Below are 6,653 nucleotides of genomic sequence, written 5' to 3'. Positions count from 1 at the left end.
TATACTTGGCCAAGAAGGGCCCAAAGAACTGTTGTGAATAAAAAGCCCAAGGAAAAAGACAAAAGAATCCAGGGGAAGGAAACTACCCTGTGGAACCAAGAACTTTATCCTTGAAGAAACCTTTTGTTTAAGTCATTTTTCTTTATACACATGTTTTCCAAATCAATAAATGTTCAAGGCAACTCAATTTTTCACCTTAGAGTTAAGGTTGTAGTTTGAGGGTCAAAATAGAAGATTGGACACAGGACAGCTTTGTCTTTGACATACTGACACGGACAACCTGTAGTTTTTGTTTTGGTAGGGAAATTCCTCTTAGAGCAATGTCATAGAACCTTTTCCTAACCCCTTTTATTTTCAATAAAAGTCTTCAATCAAAAATTTGGCAAACTTGTGTCCTACACTCATTTCTGACTCCTCACATATGGTGTTAGGAAGTGGGATCTGGCTCAGTTGAGACAAACTTGGGGATCCTCAAATTTGGCAGACTCAGTAACAGAGCTTCCGGTCTATCAATAGCTACAGAACATTCCATTGGGTTTGATTTCTCTAGTAGCAGGGGAGAGTTGATACAACCCGGAGACCGAGTTTTAATACCTACAGATTTGGTCCTTATACCCCTACCCGAAACTTACATAAGACTCGCCTCTAAATCAGGCATAGTCTGGTGGTATTTTGTATATGTCCTACCAGGTGTTATAGACCCTGATTACAGAGGCAAAATAATAAATGTTGATTCAAAACAGCAGGAAGCAGGCATATAAAGTAAAGGCAGGTGAAACAATAGCACAGGGGATTCTGAAGAGGGATATCTTCCCTAAAACCAAAGAGATTAAAAACTCTAATACAACTGAAAGAAGAAGCAATGGCTTTGGAGACGCAGACATAGACTTACCTTCTATATCTGAGGCCGTTCCACCAAAAGCCCTTGGGGAAGAATCCAAAATGATCCCGGATTTGTCGTTTGCACAAAGAAATGATCCTTTGCTTGCAGTACCCTTCCTTCGGGTGTTGCCCGAGGAGGAGGGCAGAGAGAAAGGGGGTCAATTTTATTTCCTAAAAAATTGATAACCATATAGAGGAGGCATCGGTCCTGATGGTAGTCCTAGATCACAGATAATGATGCCCACAAGTCACCAGAAAATAGTTTTAGAGATCGCACACTTCCATTTGACAAGCAGTCATTTAGCAACAGCTAAAACTCAAGCACACATATTGAGCCGTTTTTTTATTGGCCAGGGATTTATGCTGATGTGAAAAACATTGTGCTCACTTGCGCCTTATGCCAAAAGACCAGCTTCCAGATGCCCCCTCCAGCCCCATTACAACCTTTACCAATAATTGATGTACCCTTTTCAGGCATAGGCATGGACATAGTTGGGCTACTTGAACCATCCAAACTAGGAAACCGATATATATTGGTAATAGTGGATTGTGCAACTCGCTACCCTGAGGCATTCCCTTTACGCAGTAATACGACCCAACAAATTCTCAAACATTTAATACCCTATTTTTCATGAATTGGGTTCCCGAAAGGGATCCTAACGGACCAGGGGACTACCTTTATGAGCTGATTAATGTCAGAGGTAAAGGAAATTCTACATATTAAAACATTGAGTACTTCCATTTATAACCCACAGACTGACGGACTAGTAGAACGGTTTAATAAAACCATAAAACATATAGTGAAAAAACTACTTGAAGCTGACGGCAAAAACTGGGACATCATGACACCCTGGGCTCTTGTTGCTGTCCAAAAGACCCCACAGACCTCAATAGGATTTTCTCCATTTCAGCTTCTAAATGTCAGAGAGCCACGTGATGTCCTTGATATGTTGCTGGAAATTTGGGAAGAGAGGCTTATGGTCGCCCAGAGACCACTGTGATATTGTGTAGTGCCTTATGGTCGCCCAGAGACCACTGTGATATTGTGTAGTGCCTTATGGTCGCTTAGAGACCAATGTGATATTGTGTAGTGCCTTATGGTCACCCAGAGACCACTTTGATATTGTGTAGTGCCTTATGGTCGCCCAGAGACCACTGTGATATTGTGTAGTGCCTTATGGTCGCCCAGAGACCACTGTGATATTGTGTAGTGCCATATGGTCGCTTAGAGACCAATGTGATATTGTGTAGTTGCCTTATGGTCGCCTAGAGACTACTGTGATATTGTGTAGTGCCTTATGGTCGCCTAGAGACCACTGTGATATTGTGTTGCGCCTTATGGTCGCTTAGAGACCTTAACCCACCAGCTCTCGCTAACTTATCTCAACATGTACACCTGCCACACATTGTACCTCCTCACAGGTCTAGTCTACACCTTACTGACTAGCACTATTGACTACTCTGTGCCCACAGGGCAACCCAACAGCCATATCATGGAACTCAGGCACACCACCACACACGCTACTCCTCCCGAGATCATACTCAGACAGCACAGACTTAGAACACGCACACTCCCTCTAGCTTTCCTCTCCACACCCATGCAGGTAACACCGAGGAACTCACGCCTAGGCTCTCGCACTCACGCTAAGACCTGCTGCCCACCATACACTATTACCCGCAAGCACCTTAACAGGTCTCCGACGCTCGCTTCAACCTCACATGACCAATGTGAAGTCAGACATCACTTGACTAATAAGCCTACTCACGCTACCAAAAAGCTTATCCCTATTACCAACCTCAAGCCACCTCAACCAAAAAAGATCCAACACCTTAAATGTGCTCTATTAAATGTTCTCTCACTCAACGCCCACGCTTTAGAAGTCAATGACATTATTACCAACCAAGACCTAGACATGTTAGCCATAACAGAAACATGGTTGCACCCTGCCTCTGGCCCGACTATCAGCTTAGCTGTACCATCAGGTTACTCGATCTTAAGACAGGACAGATTAACTAAAATGGGAGGTGGAGTCGCACTAATCTTTAAAGACACCCTAGCCTTAAGACAGACTCCCACCACAGGGGAAGACTCCATTGACATCCTCTCAGCCAAACCTACCCTCTCCCCCAAAGACACAGTAAACATTCATGTCATATATAGACCCCCAGGCCCCGCCAATAATTTCAAAGGCATAGTCAGCCATCTTCTTCGAAAAAACATCAAACAAACTTCCAAAACATTGTTTCTAGGAGACCTAAACCTTGGATATAATGATAAACTTGACAAAGAAGCCACCACTCTCGCCAGAAACCTCACAGATCTAGGATTCACACAGATAGTTACTGCCCCGACCCATAATAAAGGCCGTATCTTAGACTGGGTGGCTGATTACAACTGTGGCACCACCCTCAACTCCAACACAGCCCTTCCTTGGTCTGATCACAACTGCCTACAATTCTGCATCCCCATATCCTCCTACTCCAAACCTCTTATACCAGCACCGGCCATGCTACCCAGAAGTGCCAAAAATCGTACAGCTGACAATATACGTCCCCTTGTCAACATCCCTTGCCTAGCACCCCCGTTCTCCTCCGACCCCGGCATTCTAGCAGAGATCTTCAAAGACACCCTCACCCATGCCACCAACGCCGCAGCCCCTCTTGAAAACAAAAAAGAAAAAAAATCATTTCACTCCAACTCATGGTCCACGGAGGACTTACTAAATCTTCGCCAATGCAAGCGCCAAGCCCTCAAAACATGGCAGGCCAATCCCTGTGATGCCACCAAAGTAGACTTTCTCAGTATCTCTAAAAAATACAAAAATGCCATACTCAAGGCGAAATCAGAAACCTACAATAAACGTATCATGGAAGCCAACTCCCACTCAAAAGAGCTTTTCACCATCTTTAAAGAGCTCACTATCCCCCCAATCTGCACAGATGAGATTGTTAAGGATGAGGCTTGGTGCAATAACATTCAAACAGCAATGTTAAATAAAATAGACCTTCTTCAAAATAAAATAGCAGAACACTTTAAGGCTCTGCACCCCCAACAGACCCTCTCCGTCAATACCGCCAAAGATAAGCACACCTCCAAATTCGATTTCTCCCCAATCACCGAGTCGGATACTCTCCACATCCTCAAACAGCTCAAACCATCTCAATGCAAAGGAGATATATGCCCCCCAACATCATTAAAGAGTGTGCGGCACCCCTCGCACCAATCATCACAGCATTCATTAACGCCTCATTCAAGACGGGCAAAGTCTCTGACAGCCTTAAAGAGGCGTGGGTATGCCCACTCTTAAAGAAACCAACCCTGGACCCTGCCCAACCTAATAATTATCGGCCCATTACTACGGTTCCATTTCTCCTAAAAATCCTAGATGAAGCTGCACACATGCAGATACAGGCCTACCTGGAAAACAACTCTGTCCTAGGTAAAAGGCAGTCCGGATTCCGCAAAGGTCATGGCAATGAAACCGCCTTACTAGATCTGAAGAATCAAATTACCCTGATCTTAGACAAAGGCAAGCCGGCCCTTCTGCTCCTCGTAGACCTATCGGCGGCATTTGATTTAGTCGATCACGCCATCCTCACGAACCATCTCACTCAGGCCGCACATTTCTCCAAACAAGCCACAAATTGGATCACCTCCTTCCTCGAAGGTAGAGTGATGAAAGTGTTTTCCAATACAGCCAACGCAGAGCCTACCACCATCAGGTATGGAGTCCCTCAGGGCTCATGTACGGCTCCCACCCTCTATAATCTTTTTACCAAACCTCTCTTTGATAAACTGGACGCACTTGGGATCACATACACCAACTACGCTGACAATACCCAAGTACTCCTCCCGCTCACAGGACTCTACCAGCAGGACGCAGCCACCCTCCAGAATATATACGCCACCATCCAAGCATGGATGGCCACGAACGGTCTATGTCTTAACGGAGATAAGACCGAAATTCTCATCCTTGGCCAAAAATCCACTCTCACGAACCTCGACCCACTCTTCACCAACTTCTGCATAGACAATTGTGTCATCCCAGTTCTACCTTCTGTTAAAACACTAGGAGTCCACATTGACGCATCACTCTCCATGGACAAGCAAGTCAACTCCATTGTCTCTGCCTCTGCCCTGAGCACTAAGCTCATTAATGCAATCAAACCTTTCCTAACTAAAGATAAATGCCTATCCATTGCCAGAGCCACCATTGGAGCCAAACTAGATTATTGTAATGCGCTATTGGCTGGCACCTCCAACTCCAATCTCAATAAACTCCAAACAACACAAAATAATGCACTAAGAGCAGCCCTCAATATACCTAAAAGGGACCACATCGCGCAAGCCAGAAGGGAAGCACACTGGCTACCTGTTAAAGAGCGCATTACATTCAAAATACTTACCACCGCACACAAATGTATTAACCTGTCTGCACCTTCATACCTGTCTGACACGCTAGTCAGATCTCACTCCACTAGACCAACGAGACAATGCCACACCAACCAATTTAGGGTCCCACGCATCAAACGAGCTAGAACAGGTGGAATAAGCTTCCCCTACATCACCCCTAAGCTATGGAACGCACTACCCTGCACGCTCAGAGCAGAAACCTCTCTCACTGCCTTCCGAAAAAAACTGAAAACTACCTTGTTCAACTAACTCCTCCAACATCATGCCTTCTGACCCTCTCCTCCTCCTCTCCTCTCTTCTCCTCCCCTCCTGTAGCTACTACTTTCCTCTTGCAACTAAGTAATGACTTTTCTGTATGTATAACAAGTCATGTTCATATCTGTAACAAGCGCCACGATGCCCTCTGGGCTGCCTGTGCGCTTAACAAATGCGAATAAATAAATAAGAGGGAGAAAGCTATTTTGTCCCTTTCCCAAACAGTCCAATGGTTAAAGAAACACATGGCCATGGTCAGGACCACAGTAGAAATCCAAATGGTCAAGGCCCAATAACATCAAAAAGGTTACCATGATAGGAACGCTTTGTTTAGATCCTTTTCCATTGGACAAAATGTCCTTGTTCTCCTTCCTTCATCAGGGAACAAAATGCTGTCCAAACGGCATGATCCCTATGAAGTAAAAGAACAAACAGAACCATATGATTATCGAGTATCACAACTTGGCTGAAGAATTAAAACCCACATCTATCATATAAATCTCCTAAAGGAGTGGAGGGAATTCCCTGTTGAAAATACCACTGTAGTATTGACTAGTCTGGTGTCTAAAGAATCAAATAAGAACAGGGCGAGTTAAAGGGTTGTTTCATTATATCCCTACACCCCCAGGGAAAGCGGTCCATTTAAAGCCTTACCAGATGCCTGAATCAAGAAGGGACTTTATCACAGAAGAGGTGGAAAACATGCTGAGAGATGACATCATCAAACCCTCTCAAAACCCTTGGTCCGCCCTGATAGTACTTGTTGCCAAGCCAGATCGTGGAGATTCTGTTTCAACTTTCCGAAAGGTGTACGAGGTCTCCCAGTTGGACAGTTACCCTATGCTTAGGATTTATGATCTGATTCATCGATTGGAAGCCGCCGTTTTCCTCTCCACGACTGATCTGACAAAGGGATACTGGCAGGATCCTGATAATCCAGAGGACAAGGAGAAAACAGCATTTCCTTCCCCCATTTGACTGTTTCAGTTTAAGGTATTGCCCTTTGGGCTACACAGGGCTACAGCCACCCTTCAGAGATTAATGGACCAAGTCCTCCTTCCTTAGACATCTTTCTGTGGTGCATGCATCAATGATATCATTA

Source organism: Ambystoma mexicanum, chromosome 7q (assembly GCF_040938575.1).
Source record: "Ambystoma mexicanum isolate Mex_15411 chromosome 7q, UKY_AmexF1_1, whole genome shotgun sequence".
In the NCBI taxonomy this organism is placed as follows: Eukaryota; Metazoa; Chordata; class Amphibia; order Caudata; family Ambystomatidae; genus Ambystoma; species Ambystoma mexicanum.
This window is presented reverse-complemented; position numbering follows the sequence as displayed.